Genomic DNA, 21,066 nt, shown 5'->3' with positions numbered 1-21,066 from the left:
CTGTTAAAGCTTATTTGGGCTACATTTGAACCCAGACTTGTCTCCTGGCTGAATGAGCTTCGCAAACACGAGCTTTTACACAGGCATGGGTATAAGGCAAGCAGGAAACATCTGAAGGAAGAGCATGGATGAGGTCTCTTACCACAAAACAGATTAGTTGGTCATGGGTACTGGTGAGCCCACAGTACAAATAAACCACAATGTCCTGGGAGGGCATCAAGATAACAAGCTGGCCCCAGACCCTGAAAGTGGCAGTGGCAGAGGGGTTAAGGGCCTTGAGTATGAGAGCAAGGAGCCTCTGCTTACAACTGCTGGCAAGCCACACCGGTTTCTAATGTAGGCGTCCTTTATTCACAGAGAACTAGGGAAGCCGCATTCCCTTTTGTACCTATCAACCTCAGACCCATCTCAGGCAGGCACCCAGTCTGATGAAAACTAACACTTCTGTGTTATTTACTTAATGTTTTTCTCCATATGCATTCTTTCACAAAAGGGTGAGGCCTGTGTGACACAGCTCTTGTTTCTCCGAGGGATTTCATGGATGTGTAGGGGCAGACATGAGGAACATCAATCACCTAGGTGCAACCTGTAAATAAATAATTAGGGAATAGCCCCAGAGATGTTAAATATCATTTCACCTGGGCCAGGCAGGCTTGGACACCTCTTTCAAGTGTGGGGATTCTTGAACTTTTTGTGAAGGTGATGAGGGACACCAGCTCCTGTTTTTAGTAAAACCTCCTTACACGTGAAAGTCATTTACTTATTGTCTGGTCATCCAGTTACTAAACACAAAGTGTTCTCACTGATCTGTCTCCTGGACACAGCAATCTCTGAGTCCAGAACTCAAAAGCCATTCTGTCCCTTCACCTGGAGAAGAAATGCTGAATGATGGGCAGGAGTATATCACAAACTGCTTCAAACCAGTGGCCTGTCCCTCTGGTATCCAACAGCTTGCTGATCCCGATGCAGCCCGGGTTCGGGATGCTGTTCCAGACCGGGGAAAGCCTTTCCGAGGCGGGACCGTGCGGGACGGCGGGGGCGGCACTGGCGGGTCCGGGGCGCACGGGAGGCGCGGCGGGGAGCAGCGGGCGGCGGTCCGGGCCGTGTCCCGAGCTGGGCCCGGGCCAGGCAGGGCCGTGCCAGGGCGCGGGGCCGGCGGGGGCGGCGCTGCCGGCGGGGCGGCTCCGCGGGGCCGGGGCTGCCGCGGTGGAGCGGGCGTGGGGCCGAGCGAGGCACAGCGGCGAGCGCGGCCGGAGGCACGGGGGCACCGCGGCCGCGGAGGGACGGCGAGAGGCCGCCGGCAGGTCAGCGGGGTCCCGGGGACGCGGGAGAGGGCGGGCTGCATCCCTGCGGAGCTGCATCCCTGCGGGGCTCCCCGTCGCTGCAGGGACAGCCGGGGACGGGGACAGACGCGGGCCAGGCGCGGGCAGGTGCAGCCCCGGGCACTGCTCCGCAGCCGCGGGGGCCGGGGGGCCCGTGGGCGCCGGGGGGCTGAGATAAGGAAACTTGTGCCTCCTGCTTAGCAGGGAGCTGACAGTGGATTGTGTCACTGATGCGGGGCTGAGTTTGTTTTTTTTTCTTTTTCCTTTTTTGGAACGTGACTGCGGTGCGTGCGGCACGTTGGAGTAGCATGACACCCTCCCTTAATTTACTGGCACGAGGTGAAATTATTTATGCGCTGCTATGTCCTTCTGTGCCATACAGAAACCTGCTTGATTCTCACACTGTAAGCAGCACCGGGTTACTGGTTAACTTCTGTAATAGTTTGTGGCATGGGAGTACAGACTTTACAAGAATTAGTAAAGTAGAAGGGTTCATAATAACTGCAATTATACTTGTTTCTGTACCTGAAAAGAAAAATTTGCTCTGTGGGCCACTTCTGATTGCTATTTTTCTAAATTGCTATTTAGCTGTGTAATGCTTAGGTGGTATTTACTCTGCTGAAAGGATCTGGTCTTCGAGGATTAAGAGGCTGGGAAGCAACTCCACTGGTTGATTCTGAAAGTCTTCCAGCTTACAGGCACCTGAGGAAGCCTTGTGAATCTGTTAGAGTTAGTAAACTTACTTGCAAGTTTTCCCCAAACCTTATTGGTTATGGTGATTCTTATTATACATATATCACTCAAATATTTATTCATATACATAACACTGAACTAAAGGATGAAGACAAAATTTTTCTTTGAAGACTTGTGCTAAGTAATTTCCTTAGGAAATTTAGCTTTCAGCATGAAGACTTTGACAAGATACATACAACATATTAAAGATGTGCAAAATCAAGACTAATTTCATTTGGGGATGCATAACAGGATTGTTGCAGATGTGTGATGGCATCTCTTGGTAGTTGTGACTTTGGGGTTTGTATCTGGTGTCAGTATTATCTGGGATTCTAGACACCAAAGTTCTAGCAGGGTCTTACTAGTTCAGCAGGAGATGAGTAACAAAGGTGGTCAGAGATCTGGGAAACCTAATCTTTGGGAAAGCAGTGAAAGAACTGGAATGTTGCGGTGTAGGGAAGCAAAAACTGATGAGAGATGTGATAGCGATCTTAACTGTGTAATTGGTTGTTGTAGAGTGGTGGGAAGCTAACTCTTCTCCACATTCAGTGGAGACATGACAAGAACCAGCTTGCTGAACTGTTGCAGGAGAGATTAGGTTAAGTTGGTAGGGAAAGTTCTGTCTAATTGTACAGGTAATTGAGCATTTAATGTCCAGCCAATCACCAGACATCCTTAAGATAAATGTGATCCTGTCTTCCTGTTGTCAGAGACACTAAATGACATCTCCAGGTCCATTAAAACTTCCAGGGGTGGCAGAGGCAACTAGAAGGCCAGTCTGTGTATTCATATACTCTTGATAATGAACAAAGAACCATCTTTGTGAGGTAAACACAGCTCAGGTATCCATTTGTAATATTTCACTCACATGCCTAACTTTTATACTAGATTTTGTGATTCTTCTCTATTCTGCTCAAACTGCATTTGCCATTGAAGTCTTATGAGCAGTGGTGTGTGATCTGCTGATGAACATCATATCTTGGTTTGGTACCATCACAGCCAGTAAACTGACTTATTGGTCAATGTTAGAAATTTCAGCTTAGTTTTGAAGTACGGTTCTGCTAAGCCTATCACATCATTTCCTTCAAGTCCTCAGTAGTTACCATACTGTCTCAGGAAGTTCATGAGGCAGAACTACTTTGGTTTAATTAATGTCTATATTGGTTATAATTATCATTGCGGAAAGTACTCAGAATATAATTCAGTTCTTAAACATACTTTGAAATTTGTAGTTTGTCCTACTACATTTAACAAATTTTTGCCTGGTGCAGTTATTAGCCAAACTAATTACAGAAATAGCTGAATGAAATGAGTCTGGGTGGTTTTCTTCTCTTACCTCCATTACCTAGATTTTTTTGCTGCTTTGCTCAATGTTTATTCTTTTATTGGGTTATTTTTTGTATTGTTCTTACAAATTTAAATGCTAATTATATTAAAAATTCTACCACATCCTTTGGTTCCAGAAATTAGCTTCCCAGTCCAAAAAAGGATAACGTTAGTTTTTTGAACATCCCTATTTTATAAGAATAGGAACAGACAAGGTCTAACCTGTCTTTCTAAATTGTTATTATTTTATGTCCTGTGTTCTGCCCTTAGTATTTGGAGAGGCATTGAATAAAGCTGATTCAATCTTTCCAGTGTCTCTTTATGAAAAAAAGAGACCCTTTCAATGCTTTTAGTAATCTGTTTTATTAAGATGTCTTTGTTTCTGCCTTTTTTTCTCTTCTTTGAGCTGACATGACCAGAGCTGAGCCCAGTAACCCTGCTGAAGACATGCTGTTCCTGAGGCATCTTCTGCTCCTTGCTTCTCAGCTGCTTTCCATCACACCCGCGGTGGCGTGACAGGCTGGAGTGCTTGAAGTAACTAAGATGTGCCTTATAAAATGTCTTTCATTTGTTTTTTCTTGTTTGTTGCTCTGTCAGAGAAACCCTGTCAGAGTTTCTCTGAATCATCTCAAGCATGAATTTTGTCAGGGCACAGCAGTGGGGGTTCCCCATGGAGGGGTGACTGGGACGAGCCTGGCCTATCCCACAGCCCCAGCATGGAGCTGAGTCTCTGGGGGGCACCAGGGCAGCCTGAATTCTGCACATCTGTGCACATCTGCACATCTGGTACCTCTCTGGGAATGAGCTGAGGCCAGGCTGGGACTTGGGCCTGTGCTGAGACCTGGCTCGATGAGGCCCATGGCCAGGCTGGACTGGGCTGTGGCATCGCTGGGACACGGGCTGATGGCCCCAGGGGGCTGACATGGGGGCTTGAGGTGTGGGAAGGGCTGGTGAAGGCCTGTTGGTGCTGTGGGGCTTTGACACATTTCAGAGATTCACTGATCCAAATTTTGCGTTGAAAACGTGTGAAATCTACCCATTAGCACAGTAGGGGTGTTTGAAATATCTGAAAATGTTGGGCTTTAGGGAGGGTGAGCCTACAGAGACTGGAAGGCCAACTTTGCCAGGATGACAGTCACAAAGAGACTGCCTGAAAGTGTAGCTCCCCCTGTTACACAAACCTCTAGAACCAGTATTTGGCAATAGAGATGTGTGTGCTTGAGCACCCTGCTGTTCCGCAGCACTTCCCTGGCTTCCCTGTCCTGCCATGTGTCGGCTGCATGTGTCGGCTGCTGCCTGCTGTGCATTCTCTGCCTGGAGAATCCAGTGCACCTCCTTCACCACTGGTACTGGCAAGGCTGGGATCTTTGGATTGAAGTTTGTTCCATCAGCCAGGTCTGCTGCTGGGTGTCCAATGCTACTCATCTGGAGTAAAATTTAGGGTTAGCAGAAAATTGTCAAGAAGATTGCTGCACCATGGCAATATATATTGATTTGTTGGGTAAAAACAACCCCTTAACAATCAAGGCTTTGTGTTTCTTCCCTGCTTTTGCCCATGAAAATAGGCTGAGCCCTGCAAACTTTCTGTGTTCCTTCATTTAGAACTAGTCTGGCTGTGGAAAAACACAATATATAGAAGAAAACTTAGGCCTGTGGGAGCATAGAAAATGTCTTGAGGGACTTTTTTCTTCTCTCTGGTTTCTGTGGTACTGGGGTACTGTGAGACTTAAAAAAGAAACTTTTCCAAGTTACTATTAACCTGCAGAGGCATTGTGTTAAAGCAGGGCTGATTGATTTAGCCTTCAAGGGTAGATGTCAGGCACACTATTCATGATTAACAACAGATAGAGACCAGGGAGATAAGCAATGTTGATCATGCTGAATAACACTATGAGTGGAAAGGAGACTACAAGGTAAATATGTGTCAACCTTTTGGAATTTTTTGAGATTTATATAATTCCAGTGTTGACTAATTTATATAATTTCAGTGTTGAATAATTGATCTTTTTATCAGTGTGGTTCATGCTGTAGTAAAACAGGATTTAAATAGTGAGAAGTTAATAGCTCTAAGTAAAACACACAGGCACTGGAATGAGACCCAATCTCTATAACTAAGAACATGCAAAAATTGCAGGGAAGTTTGTTGGAACTTGATGTGGTACAAAATAGAACTATCATTCATGCCAGTGAGATTTGCATTTTTCCTTGAATTTTCCGTCTGTTCAAAACAAACTGATTAAGTGTACTGTATTAGCACATAGGAAATTTACATTTCCACCTTGTATATTTGTACTTTAAGGCTGTTTCATAATTCCAATTTTTATATTCCAAGATTTTTCTCTCTGCTGTGGTTAGTTTTGGTATCTTGCTCTGAAGCTCTAGTTTGAGCTAATAACAAAGAGGGGCTGCAGGCTTCTTAGTAATGACAGAAATGAATAAAAATGTGGCAAAATGAGCAAGTTATGGAGATCGCATAGGGTTAGACAAGGAGGGACTGGAATGAATTGCAGGTCTTCTGGGGCAGGAATGGTTGAGAAGTGGCCGCAAGGGCCCTTTGGCTGTGGTACTCGTGGTGGGGTCTTCTGGCAGCAGACAAGGGGACAGAGGCATGAGTAGGGCTCAGGGCATTTTTAGGACAGGGGAGGTCTGGCAGAGATTTGTGGCAGCAGGGTCTCTTTTATTCCCTTACACTTTCCATCCAGACCAGTTCTTCTCATTGTCTTTTTTACTGTCCCACATTGTGGGGTGCCTTTTATCGCCTCTGCAGTAATCCATTTTTACTCCAGCTAACATTTTTTTCTTTCCCTCTTCATTGCCCCCTGCCAATCCCTCCCAGGCCTTGGGAAAAGGGCTGGGATCTCAGGGTCACTTGTCCTGGCTGACAGGAAGATGATAAAGGGAGGTGTAAAGAGAGGTGAGGGGCCCATACAGAGCTGAAGATAGCACATCAATAATCTTCTAAAGAGAGATTTATTCCTTCTGGAGTCCTGCATGACATGGAGGATGCCTGGCAGAGAGGTACAGCAAGTCTGCCTCACATACACTCAATCTCTGTCCTCAAAGATAGTGGTACTGTATAAATAGGTAATAATCAGCCATTCAGGATGTAGCTCTGCCAGTCCCATCTTCTTTAGCACAGGCAAAATCTGCTGCAGAAAGTGGACTACTTACTTACAAGTGTGTAGGTTTGTGGGTGTAGAAGATTTTGAATGAAGAAGTTATCATTGGGTTGGTTGAAGGTTTTAATTAGGAAATTAATCTTATCTGGGGGGCTTTAAATGTGGAATATACACAGCTGTATATGTGCTGTGTGATAAAACTTGTAGAATATTTTAAAAAAAAATTACCTGTTGAATGTGCTAGAAGGTGTCTTTAACCAAGCTGTCTTTAAAAGGGAGAAATTGAGTTGTTGGAATGAAGAGTGCCCCATCTTCTGTTTTTGGAGTGCACATTAACAGTGCCATTTGGTTAGCTCAGAACTTTTTTGTACATTTTACAGACCACTTATTCTACCCAAAGCTCTGTATTTTTTTTTGCATTTAATCCAGTTTAATAAATATACAATATTGATTTGCATTTATCCAAACTGAAAGTTCTTTATATTTTTGTGTAAATCTTCAGAACCATGGTGATGATAAAACATGTCCTAACTTGCCTGAACTCATTTTTATCCTACATCAACAGAAAATGGAAGAAGAGAGAAAAACAAACTCTGAGCTCTAGTTTGAAATTACGCCAACAATTTCTAAAGCATGCCAGCTTGTATTTTCCAAAATACGTTATAACAATCTGTACTTTCTTCATTAAGTAAAGTTAATGATTTCCAAAAGTTTTCTTTTTAGTCAGAACTGTTTCAGCATATAAAAATGAATCCAATTAAGGTGACTTGAAGACATAATGAAGAGTGCTGCAGCTGGTATTACAGCAGGAGTACATCTAGGTGTAGCCTATAATAGACACTTGGGAAGTCTTGCCAAAAAGTACCTTCTGCTTCTTTTGGTCTCTGTAGGTAATTTCAATTCCCACCTCTTTAGGAGCTCCCTAATTCCACAAGAGTTTCCAAGATCATGTATCTAGAGGTCTAGATAAATTTGCATAGTTGTATTAAGAGTACAGTTTTTAAAAGTCTCTGGTTATTGAGATCAGTTTAAAATTTGTGGTATAACCCATGTTTCACTAAGGGGTGCAGGCTTTTGCCAGACTGGAAGTGGGGCTGCCAGCAAGCATGATGGGCTTTCTAGAGTGTCAGTGCAATGCATACATTTGAGGGAAGACGTATAAAGTGGTACATAATTCTTTTCCCGATATTGGACATTGAGAAGGTTCAAATTATAGGTGCAATTAGAAAGGTACTGCCCTCAGTGTCCTCAAATGTATTTTTTTTTTTTTCTTAGTCTTCTAACCACCTGGGAAACCCTGGGTGGCTCTCTTGGAGCTGTGGCCCCAAGAGTCTCGATTAGACAGAGATCTAAGCAAGGCTGTTTAAACCTCTTTAGATGCAACCTTCCTTGACCAGATCAATGTTTCTCCTTACTTGTACTTGGGATCTGACCCTGGTTTTCTACAGATTCCCCTTTCTTCATTGCACATAGGAAAGATAGTATTTCCAGTTGATTAAAAAGGCAGAAGAGAAAATAAACAGTGTAAGCATAGCTGCAGTGTCCTGTGTGGAGAAGAGAAGGCAGACACGCCTTGATAATTGGTACAATGACTTACAGGGTGGGTGAATTATGCAGAACATGGCTTGATAGAAGAAGTGGAAATGGACCATGCAGAACTGTTTGTATTGTGAATTCACTTGTTTCTCAGCTGTGGGAAATGTTTCAAACTAGCATTCTTTGAGAAGTGGCTCTGAGATTAGACTTCATGCCCAAAACAAAATCCCAGGGGAAAGTTACATTGGATGGACTTCTGGACTTCTGGACATGCTGGACTTCTATTTTATCAGAGGTTTGATTATCCATGGAAACTGGACATGGGAGTTTAATTTCTTAATTAAAGAAATTAATGGGGTCTTAATTTCTTGGGCTTAATAGCGCAGGACTGTAAAGGGTAAAGTAGATCTCTCCTGGAAAAATAGAAGCTGAGCTGAATGTCAGTGTCTTGCTAAGAAGCTATATGCCTTTTTCCCAAGTGGAATGGTATCTGCCTAGTGATCACATTTTGCTTAAAAGGTTACCATTAGGAGGGAGCAGAACTGGGTGGGTGAAAGTGAGAGAACTTTTGAGTTATATCGTGACTTTCTCTGTCAACTCCTGGGGCAGCACATTGTGGAAAAGTACAGCCAAGAACATTTGAGTTAAAGTGCAGGCCTTCATGGCAACTTTAATGAAACTGTGTGGAACTATAACAGTACAAAGTGTTAATATGTGGAGGGGAATTTTCAAAGACAGGTCCCCTGATTATCTTTCCTACTGAAAAGAAGTTGAAATTCTCACCTACTGAAAAAAAGTCCTCATTGTCTTTCAGAAACTATCATTTGCAGAGAAAGTGATCATCAAATGGCAAGCCTAAGCAAAACAACCAAATTAATTAAATGGCTTTTTCAAATGCTCTGTCTGGAAGTTAATAGAGAAAGAAAAATGGGGAAATAATGGCAGTTAGGAGACCTGGAGGCATTTTTTCCTATCCCTGAAAAGTAGAATTGAGAATTCTACAGGCCCTATGTAGAATGATACCAGTCATGAGAAATCTGATGCTAAAATGTATCTAAATGCTGGCTATATATTAAACTGTGAAAAATATGCCCTTGCAGTACAATAGAAGATAAAATGATAAAGGAGTGTTTTACTACCATGGAGAAGAATAAGGGGTAGGGAAGGGGAGGAAGATTCGCTGAATAGGAACAACAGCAAATTCTTTTTAAAGGTCCTAGACAATGGAGGTTTATGTTTGTTATTCCCTGGTGAATTTTCAATGAGGAGGAAGGAATGTAATTGTATGCCCCTGTGATTAAGCCCATTTGCTGTGCAAAGGCACCCACATGGCCATGGCGTGCTCATGACTGGGCTGAAATGAACATTGACGAGTTTTGCCAAAAAGGGGTGGGAAGCTGGAACGCAGAGGATTTTATTAAAGAGCTCAAAGAGAGGACAGCTGCACCTAATTTTCAGAAGCACATAGTTGTCTTCGAGGAAGCTAGGCAGGACCAAGAAGAAAGATTAATTTAATTTTCCTAAAGAGCAAAGACATTCCATTTATTTTATCTCTTGTTTTCATTTCTGATCTGGATTTAAATAAGGTGTCTGCCCTCAGAAGAGGTATTTCTAGCAAAGGAGAATTTCTTCTCTGTGCATGCATAAGTATACCTACTAAGTACTCGCTGTAATTACCAGTAGTTCATGGTTTGATGGTTCTCAGTGGTAAGGAAAAGGCATTCAACAAAACCATCCTGGAGCTGTCCAATACAGAGCATTTCCTTTGAAGAAGACCTGGTTTTCTCTGTTCTTCAACACTTGATGACATGCAGTTTTGGATTTGTTTCATGGTCACTATATGTGTTTTTTAAATAGATTTGGGTGATACATGTCTCCTGCTCCTGCAAAATTAGTTCTAGGATGTCTTTGAAAAGTTGGGCAACCGCAGGCGATGAAATCTTTCTCAGAAGTCAGAGAGCTGTGAATATTCTGTTACATGGTGATTTCATTCTGAAAACTCTTCTACATTAGTACTACAATAGAACTCAGGCACTGATGATTGACACCTGAAGTAAATATGTAATCACTTTAAATCATTAACATGTTTTCTTCTTTGAATAAACAGGAAGTAGCTTTTCTCTCCTGAAAATGAATAGGTCAAGACATTGAGAACATTTTGATGCAATGGAAAATATTAATAATTATTACAACAATTGTTATGAAATACTCCTATATCCTTTGGTGACACAGACATTTTCGTACTTTCTCGTGAAGCAGTTATTTTCTAGTTTTTGTTACTTATACCTTTTTCACTAATTGATATTTTTCAGTCTATTTTTGTTTTCATGGAAGCTTAACAGTATGACTGAAAAGAAACTGGCTTTCTGTATTTGTATATGCACTTTTTTCTCCTTTAATACTATCTGAGAACCAATTATCATGTACATAGATAGAGTTCATCTTCAACAGGTTAATTCCAAAACATACATGACAGTATTTGATTTTAAAGTGCTAAAATATAAAGCAATGCTTATGAATTATAATATAGTTGCTAGTTGTTGTGGCTAAATAATAGCTAAGTTGTGTGAATTCTCATGAATTATGTAGCCCAAATAAGAACCAATAATGTAATCACACATTTTTCTTAAAGACAAGAAAATCCGTTTTTGTAAGACTAGATCTATTTCTTATAATTTAAGTAAGAGAACAGCATATGATACTATATGCACCATCCTTGGCTCTTGATACTGTGCCAAAGATTCCTCCAAAAATACTTTTTTTTAAGGATATGACCATTATACAAAATGAGTTTGTAAATGACCATATGAAATTATTTAGTCTATTGTGCGGATTATCTTACATAATTATTGAGGTCTTAAAGTACCTTCAAATACCAGAATTTTTGCAGTGGAAAATATACCTTCTATAAAATTACCATGAATGAATTAAGTTAGCATTCTCATAGGATCAATATCTCAGTAATTTTATATTTTGTAAACATATTATCAAAATTGGAGGAATAGAATTTCAAAGAATACTTCTTTCTGTGTCTTTGACATGAAAGGCAATGTTTGGTGGAGGTTTGAGCATTGCATATCATTCTGTAACTGGAAACAGAATAGCTGGTATTTAAAGTTTCAAGTTATATGGTGTCATGTGTATGCTTAATTATTTTGATGACTTCCTGATTTGTTTTGTTTGCAGGCCCAGTTGTACAGACAATACTTTGTTTATTCACACCTTAACACGACAAATTACAGTCCAGGTGCACATTTTATGATCCATTGAGATCACTATTCTATTTTTTTTTGTTTTGAGTGGAAACTGCAGTCTGTCCATTCATTTGAAGTTGAAGAAGTCACACTCTGTTTGTATGATAACTGGTTTTGTTGAAACCCACAGATGTTAGTTTTACAGCTTGCAGGTAAATTCTATATGTATTTTTACATGTCTGTGTTAAAATTTATGTATTTTTTATACTTCAGCACAGAATGTAAGCAATAACATACTTTATTAAAAATTAATTTTTCCATCTCTCCCTTAGTATTAAATTCTGTAAAAAATTCTCTATATTCTTTGGCAGAAGTAAGGTAAGATTATTATTGGCTTGTAGCCAATAGCACACTTAACAGCTTCTGTAGTATTTTCTTCTTCAGGATGTCTCTGAGCAGAATATGAAAAGTGTCTCTTTGCACTCACTCAGTGGTGCTCTGTAGCACTGACATCCACAAGATGTGGAAGAGGCTGTACCTAACTCTAGACTACCTTCACCACCATGAGGTCACCCTCTGGTACAGAGGTTTCAACACCTCTTGATCATACTTGGCCATGTGTTCTTAGCTCTTATCTTACATGCAAATATACAAATAAAGCTTGATTGCATTTTTGATCCTTTTTAAAATTCTTTTTAATTAAGTCTACTAACATTTTTTCCACAAAGCAAACTTTATAAACCAGGAACATTATATAAAAAAGACTATGTTTAGAAACTCTTCATCTGGATACATGTTAATTTCTTTTTGTGTATGTTGTCTAACATAAATTATTTATTGCTATATCTTGGATAAGTTGGGCATATAACTTTTTTATCTGTATTTTTTTCCATGTGTATTAAATGGTTGTTCATGCTGAAGTGTTACTTTATTTTCAACAGTTTATTACAACAGTTTACAAGTTAATAGATATTTTCTAATAGGACTCTAAAAATGATTATGAATCTCATGATCATGGTGAACAAATATAAACCAAATTACTTTATGTTGGTTCTCCATAGCAGAAATGCAGTCACTGATGAATCTCTAGATTTGGGTTGTACCACAAGAACCAACAGCACCTCATTTTGTAACTAACTGCTTTATAATTAGTACTTATACATTAACAGGAGCAAAAAATGTAAAAAAACAATGCTATTATTACCTCCAGCGTCTTTTGTGTTCTGATGAAAAATGGTCAGACTCTTGGGAATGTTTGCAGACAATTGGATATAATTATATAGGATATAATTAAAAAGGATCATTCCCAAAAGGGAGGCTGCAGAACCATGGTCTGAAGGATCTGTGCTGGTAATGCTGTTAAACCATGGCTTTTCATTTACTGTGGGAAATACAAATTGACATTTAACACATGCATTTATCTCCATAAGCCTTCTTTTTATGAGGTCACTAAGACTGCCTGCATAGTGCTTTTGTCCACCTGTATAATCCTTAGCTTCCAGTGCCACAATAAACCCTGAAAACACTGCAAGTGTTTGCTCTGAATTGCTGTAAGCGATGCTCAAGATGTGTTCTTAGGTGCACAAAATATATGAGTACATAAATGCATCTTTTTAAGCAAAAAACCAAACAAACCTGAAATCTACTACTTTCCTAAGAGCATGAGTTTTATATTATAAAGAAAATCTCATCTCAAGTTGAATAGCTCTGGAATATGTCTGAAAATGCATTTGGCATATTTTGAAATGTCAGATTTCTGGCATAAATAATAATTTATTCCTTTCACTTTTTCTTAACTTTGTATTAAAGCTTACCATAATGTAAAATCTGTTTTTGTTTTGTTTTTAATTTGTAGTATGAATTTGAATTTTTGATATGTAGTATGAGTTGTATTCCTTTGAAAGCCAGGTTGTACACCTGGTTATGCAAGAAAGGATGACCTGTACTTTGTTCAGGCCTGTCTATTATCATCAATATACTGGGTAATCAACTTGCCATAAATTCTAGTAAGTGTGCCGTGTTGCTTTTATTCATCCTTTCACAAACTACATTGGTGACATTTCTTAATGGACTCTATGGAAAATAAATTGCTCATGTCTTGTATATTTTGAGATATGGGAACTACTTTGGGAAAATTAATCTGTGTTTTTGAAAGAAAAGTTGTTCCCTATGCTGCTCTAACCTCTACTGGCCATTTAATTCAGCAGTGGCTAATTTAGGTCAAGTTGGCTTGAAAATGCCAGAAATGTGACACTCCTGAATTATTAAGAAATTCTAGGACCCTTCATGTCAAAAAGAAGCAAAAAGCAGAACTGCTTGCACTGTTCTCTTGAACAGAAAAGTTGCAAGTGGAATGACATGAAAGAGACAGAATAGAATCATAAAATTCTTAAGGCTGGAAAAGACCTTTAAGAATATCAAGTCCAACTGTCAACCCAGCAGTTGACCATTAAACCATGTGCTCAAGGGAAAGTGTTTGGCTGTTTACTGTATGGGTTATAATACATAACCCATATAATAAAATATGTAATCTCTCAGAATAGTGTGCGGTAGGTCTTCTGGTAAATAATATTTAACTGTTGCTCAAAAGAGGGAGAAAAGTGCCTGATTTATTTTGTTTCCCTGGTGGGAACCTAAGAGATGTGTGGGTAATGAGTGGTTATGACTGTTTGGGATCACTGCTGAGTATAGTAGCAAGTCTCATGGCCAGATGACTCTTTAACCCATGTGTTGAAGATTTCTTCATAGATGTAGAGTGGGAGGAAGGAATTTGTCTTCTTCCCATGAATAAACTGGCAAGATGGAACAGGATGCAGCCTTCCACCCCCACTCCATCCTTGCAGTGCCAGCTTGTAGGGAATTGCCTGCAATGGCAGAGAAATGATTTTCTGCAGTTTTGAACACTGAGATTTCTAAGAACTTCCAAGTGCAGAACAAACTTGCATGGCCCTGTCTGTTGTTATTGTAAAGTCAAACAACTCTCAGTGTTGAAGGTAGTTCTCCTCACAATATCCTGGAGATTTAGTGTTGCACTCCCACTTAGACTCTCTCAGCCCCAAGACACTGACCAGGACTGCATGCAGCTTCTCTACCGTCACTCCCCAGGCCCCAAGACTCCTCCAGTGTCCTTCAGACACCTTATCTTCCTCTAGGTTCTCTCTCAGTGACCTATAGCAATGCTGACAGCCCCACAAGGAGCTAAATTACTTTCTTAAAGGCCATTCTTCATATAATCAGAAACAGGTTTATTAGCAGACACTGAAGGATATCTGAAAAAAATCATCACTTCCTAGATCATCCAGAATAACAATTTTCATCCGTTTATTCTATGTAGGTTAATTCAGCAATGTTTTTTTTTTTTCTAACTATTCCATAGACAATCACCTCAGTATGCACTGTTGCTCCAAGAGTGGGATAAAATCAAGCAGGATGCTTGGATGTGTGAAGTTGTATTGGGTTTGTGTTGCCAGGTTTTGGTATCAGTGGGGGTTCCATAGTGGCTTCTCTGAGAAGCTGCCAGAAGCTTCTCCTGTGTCTACAGGGTCAATGCCAGCCAGCTCCAAGATGGGTCTGCAGTTGCTGTTGGCCAAGGCTGAGCCCATCACTGATGGTGGTAGTGCCTCTGGGATAATTTAATTAAGAAGGAGGAAAAAACTTGTGCAATAGCAACTGCTGCCAGAGAGAGGAGTGAGAACGTGTGAGAAGAGCACCTCTGCAGACACCAGGGTCAGTGCAGGAGGGGCAGGGGGTGCTCCAGGTGCCACAGCACAGATTCCCTTGTAGCCCATGGTGAAGACCATGGTGAAGACCACGGTGAAGCAGCTGTGCCCCTGAAAACCATGGAGGACAGGCAAGGAGAGATCCACTCTCCTGGAGGACCCCGCTCTGCAGCAGGTGGATGCCTGAAGAAGGCTGTGACCCCATGGGAAGCCTGCTGGAGCAAGTTCCTGGTGAGGCTTGTGACCCCACAAGGGACTCACACTCAGAAGCAGTTCATAAAGAATTTTAGCATGTGCAAAGGAGGAGTTTGTGGAGCACTGTATCCCATGGGAGGGACACCATGCCAAAGCATGGGAGTCTTCCCCTGTGAGCAACAGAGAAAACTTGTGATGAACTGATTGCAACCCCCATTCCCCATCCTCCTGTGCTGCTGGGAGAAGGAAATAGAAAATGTGTGACTAAAGTTGAGGTTAGAAAGAAGAAAGGGGTGTGGGGAGGGTGTTTTTGAGACATGCTTTTATTTTTTGTGATTTTATTCTGATTTGATTGGTGATAAATTAGAATAATTTTCTCCCTAGTAGAGTCTGTTTTGATTGTGATGGCAACAATGATCTACCCCTACCTCATCTCAACCCACAAAGCCTTTGTTGTATTTTCTTCCTTTCAGCTGGGATGGGAAGTGAAAGAGCAGCTTTGGTGAGCACTTGGCCTCTAGCTGGGGTCATTCCACTATAGAAGTACAAGGCTTTTATGTAGAAATACGGGATTAATCTGGAATCTTAGAATAAAAAGCATGGTGAAATTAAACAGCTTCCTGTTTCTTGCCTACCTGGGACATCGGGAAATACTGGTGTTCTTTCTGTGTGAGAAAGTGATTTACAACATCCAGGGAGAACTTTGTATGGTATCTGTTAGCTTACTTAATGCTACTTATCTTTGTGAAGGTGAAAGCAGAGAAATACACAGGAATCTTCTACAAGAGGAGTACACAGAGACAGGGGTTGTATAGTGCAGGACTGCTGCCCATCCTGCATCTTTGCAAAACCTTCTTGATGCAGCTCGTCCATTCATTTGTTGCTCAGCTCTGTAGCTACTTTGTCCTTAGTTGCTTGGTGGAATGAATGAAACAGTATGGTAGGACTAGGAAGGAATTTTATACTTTATAAAAGTAATAGAAATAATTGTCTACATATAACAGCCTATAAGAGCCATCACAGTTCAGAGAAAGTGAGCTGGATTACTTGCTGGAATATCTTTAGTCTTTTTGCAGGTGTAAAGCAGCTGGGTGTGGAAGTTCTGTATGGTTTTGATTTTTGCTTAGGATCATACTGTTCTGGAAATGTGAGTATTTCTCAAAGTACCAAATTTTGGATATACTTGAAACAGCAAATATTTGTTTTCCTTTTTGAGTATGCATGTGCTAAAGTTCTTTTTTCTTCCCTCAAAAAACTGTTTAAAATCTTAAGGGTTTGATTTAGCTCTACTGAATACAACTGTAATTCTTTCAAAGTTTTACTAATTCAGGTCCTAAATTTCTTTAGAATTTCCACTATTTCCATTCCTTCAGCCATCACAGCCTCCTTTGAATAAATTGTCAGTATTTTCAGTGAAAATGAGACTAAGTAAAAATAACACTATCATTTAAAAACAAAGGAATTGGAAAACCTAAAAATCCTTTTTATCTATTTATCCTATATGATTCTTCTTGGTTTGATGTCAGTGAGTTTGTATATTGTGAAAATACTAATGTATAATCAAATATTTTAGAGGACAGTCTACTTCATGATACCTTTATATATAGAGTACTACATTAAATTGAATAAACAGTCCTTCATTCTACAGTGTAAAACAATGACATTAGGTTTTGAAGCTTGAACAGGTAGTTTAATCAGCTTTTCCTGTGGCTATAGATTTTTTTTTTTTAAAGTAGTCTGTTTTGCCTTTAATTGAGTTTTTCCAGAAATGATGGGAAAAGAGATAGGACAGTTAAAAAATTGCAAAAGATGAGGCTTTCAAATGAAGTTTTTATGCCTTTGGCTAAAGCAGGCATCCACAGCATTATTCATATCCTCTCTGGCCTTTGGCATTATTCATACTAAAACAAATAATAGCATTAAGTATAATTTGTGGGAAAACACAATGAATTACACTAATGGGCTTGCTGTTGGAATCCAAACCTGTTTGGAGGATAAAAAGGAGACAGAAAAATATAATTTCTGTTTCTAATGCTGGTCCTTATTTGCAGGAGGCAAACAAAGCTTGCAGACTTAATCTTTCCTTTACACAGTAAACTTACTTTAAATCCCCTTCTGTGTATTTCTTACTGCATTTCTCTTGTTTTCGTGGCAAATGTTGCAGTCCTCACATTGCAAATAACATCTTAGCTAAGCCAGCCCTACCCTCCCTTTTTAAAAGTGGAGAATTAACATAAAAAGATGAAAAGATAATTAGTGTGACAGGAAAATAAAGAAGTGGGGGAGGAGCTATTAGCAGAAATGTGTGTCTCATATACGAGGACTAGTTGAATCTGGTGGCACTGACAATGTTTAGGTCCTCAATTCTCTTGCTTTTCTGGGCTCTTTAAGACCACAGCACTTCTGATGAGCAATTCTGTATATCTGTTATCAAATAGGCATGATCCAAAAGTAGTCTTTTAATTGCATTAGGAGTTCTTATTTGGATAGATTCCATTTTTAAGTTGCCTTTCTGACTCTTTTTATCAACAGTCATTGTTAGAGATTGTTGTACCTTTTCTCTTAGACTTAATTTCTTAGACTTGATTTCTTTGGTGGTTTCATTGTTAAATGATATATAATTTTATGTAATTTTATGTAATTATATGTAATTACTTTATATAATGTCTTGTTAGTTCCTTATGTGCCTTAATGATTGTTTCTCTTGTCCCTGGCTCAATTGAATCTAAATTCCTTAGTACAAACAAAATGTTCTCCCAAACTATTGAACCAGGTAGTAATTTCTATTAATTTTTTTCTCTTACCTTGTTTGGTAACATAGATACATGTGCACAGTCAAAGTTTGAAGTTTGAGATTTCCTGTAGGAATCTATTGAAACATTTCTTATGCAGACTCTTATTATTGTATGCAAGGTTAATTTCAACTGTACCATTTGAGTGTCAGATTTTATCCCATTGATTAGCTGTTTTGTTTTTCTTGGGTCCATCCAAGGAGGGAAAGTTCTGTGGAATGTCAAGATGCTTGATAAGAGAGAAATAACAGCACAGGATTTTCACAGACAGGATGAAATCATGGTTTTCAGGGAGACTTCCAAGTTCATTTGTTACAGCCAGAAATCTGAGCTGACAAGTGTGGTTACTTCCTTAAGTTGCCCATCCTATATTGTTTCCCAGTCAGTCATGTATCAGTCCAGTAGCTCAAATGCTGTGGAAAGCCTCCTTTTTCTTTAACTCATAATAGCTAATAGCTGGGTCCTGGCACAGCATCCTCTTGGAGTGGGAATAAATCCAACAAAGTACGAAGTGCCAGAATAAATTTGATTTAAAAATACAAGTCTTCTGTGACTTCAGATGTTGGAGCATGAATACAAGCAGTCTATGCTGTAGACTGGAGGAACATGTGGGTTTGTGTGCTTTGCTGAATCATATGAAAAATAAACAGCCTATATCATTTAAGAGGATTATTTTCTTTCAAAAATATGTATCAACTGCTTACTTTAGTCTTCAGTGTATAACATGGAAGTTGGTATAAAGCCTTTGTACAGTTGATACAAAGCTGTCTTTCCAAAATCTGCTGAAAAGATGATAAATTCTTTAATCCTCTCTGCACCTTAATAAAATCTGAATAATACTTTATATGTCATATAAATATCAAAGCTATAAATATGAAGTGTAATTTCAGCATGCAGTACTAATTCCTGTGAGTTCATTTTGTTTATTTTGAATACCTCTAATAGAAAGTGTAATAATGTTGGAGAATGATTGCATTTAAACTACTGGTCCATTAATTTTTTTTCTTACCCATCCCTAAAATGTCTTCCGGAGTGAAGATTGAAGTGGTTTGCTTTATCAGTAGTTTTGGCAGTGCTCTCTTGACTGTTAAGTCAACTATTTTTAATGAGAGATTTGAATGGTATCTGTAGCACAAATAATTGAAATATCAAACATCATCTTGAAGGAGTAATTAATGCATTTACTGAGTTTTGATGGAGAAACACAAAATAACATTTGAATAGCAAAACAGACCATGGTGATGTGTACTTGAGGAACAACAGATGTATATGCAGAGGCAGGTGAGATTTATTTCGGAAAATGCAGATGAGATGTGATAATGTTTCTCTGAGGTCTCCGTATTCATTCATGTTCTTCACATTCTTGGACATTCATCTTCAGCTAACTAGTTGCTTTGCCATCAACTCTGCACAGCTCTTGTTGCTGCAGCTGTGGACTTGAGCAAGAGGTCTTTGTCTGCATCCCTTCTCAATTTTCCATGTGTTTCTCTGTTTGGAGATGTCTGGTTTTCAGTCTGTCTGCCAGGTAGGCTTTAGATTCATAGAGGGAAAGGAAACAAAACTACACCTCTTAACCTTGCTTGCTGCTGTAAAAAGACAGATAGCAAAGGTGGTGGAAATGGGTCAGGTGGCCCAAGCAATGCCTGCATTAGGCTTTTCTTTTCAAGGTAGTCCAGGCATTGCTTTCTGCTTGATTTCAAGGTAGGAAGTAAAATATGTGAAACTGTGCACTGTGTGTGCTTTATATTGCCTTTATATATGTATTCATACATAGACTTAGTACAGCTAAGAATTAGCCAGAATTGAACCATTTTATAATGGCTTTTTATCCTTGCTGCACTAATACTTACTGTTAAAACCCACAAAACGCATAATATGTGTAACTTAAACACATAATTTTCTTTCTTGACCTCTCTTCATAAAACCACATCCTTAATTATATATTTAATGTTGTAGAAAACTCCTGGCATGAATGTAGTTATACTGCTGATTATGCCAAAATCTTTTGTTCCAACATAGAAAGAAATGGTATGAGGGATACCGATGTACTTGTCACTTTTGGATATTTTATCTATTTATAGACAATCTTGCATTTATGTACATGTATGTATGTGTAAACCAAGCCCAAATTAATTCTATCCTTACAGCCTCACCCTTCCCAGGAAATGCTGTTATTTTAAATGTTTGCAAGTATAACAACCTCATCAGTTGTGCCCACCAAGAAAAACAAACGAATAGGAACAATATGTGGAAAACGTGAATGTAGAATGGGACTGAAATCCAAGTGGAAGTAAATACAGATTCAGATGAATTACTTGATGAAAGAAACCGACTTAGAATAGCCTCATAAACTTTTTGAATGCATAGGACTGGACTAATACTTTAGGTAGAGATAGAAATAAATAGTTAAATGTGAATTGCCCTAACATTTTATTTGCAAATCCCATTAATTCTGAAAATGGAGGGAGCAAATGTAAAAATGTGGTGACGCAATATTGCATTACTTTTCCACATTACTTAATGCATATTAATCAGGATTTTCAGGGGTCCTTTTTCTTGCTGTGCAGTTCCTGTAGTATTGCGTAAATTTTGAAAATGCAAAGAATCTGCTGTATGTCCTTTCAGTCATTATTGTTGTAATGTCTTCATACTTGTCTCTTTGTATGCCAAACTTAATGATCTCTAGTTGAATTATGAGATGCTTATGCAGTGATGCAATATGAGAGAAGTGTTAACTTATACTTGGAAAGCTAGCTAATATATATAACCTTTAGTCTGGTTATTTTCTCAGAATTCTGGAAAAGGTTAAAACCATACCCTTCCTGACTTTCTTCTTAGGCAGTAACTAGCAGTGGGAAGAAGTGAAGGAAGAAGCTCCTCCTTTCAGTGTAGTTCTTCAGCAAGAAATCTTCATGCAGCAGAGAAGCCAGGGTTTTTGGAGAAATCTCTATGAATTTGAAGAGTGAGAAAACTGCACTGAAGAGCAAATATAATTGATTCTATAAGATTGGTCTAAATGGAAAGTTTCCTCAGAGAGTATTTTTGGAAAGAATAAAATTATGTATTTGTCTGGGCACTGGAAAAATTGCTATGGAAAAACTGCATCAGTAAACTGCCCTTTGAGATGCAGA

The 21,066-nt window shown here is 39.4% G+C and overlaps 1 protein-coding gene across 1 annotated transcript in view; it reads left to right on the top strand.

Annotated features, from left to right (window-relative positions):
- Positions 1-1,227: 1,227 nt before the first annotated feature.
- The window catches only part of COL21A1 (collagen type XXI alpha 1 chain), a 94,484-nt gene continuing 74,645 nt past the window's right edge, over positions 1,228-21,066 (top strand). Inside the window, exon 1 of the mRNA XM_058835305.1 lies at positions 1,228-1,304. The gene's annotated coding sequence lies outside the window, so the exon portion shown is untranslated. The remainder of the gene's footprint in view (positions 1,305-21,066) is intronic.

The sequence above is a fragment of the Poecile atricapillus genome, chromosome 3 (assembly GCF_030490865.1).
Source record: "Poecile atricapillus isolate bPoeAtr1 chromosome 3, bPoeAtr1.hap1, whole genome shotgun sequence".
Lineage (NCBI taxonomy): Eukaryota > Metazoa > Chordata > Aves > Passeriformes > Paridae > Poecile > Poecile atricapillus.
This window is presented reverse-complemented; position numbering and strand designations above follow the sequence as displayed.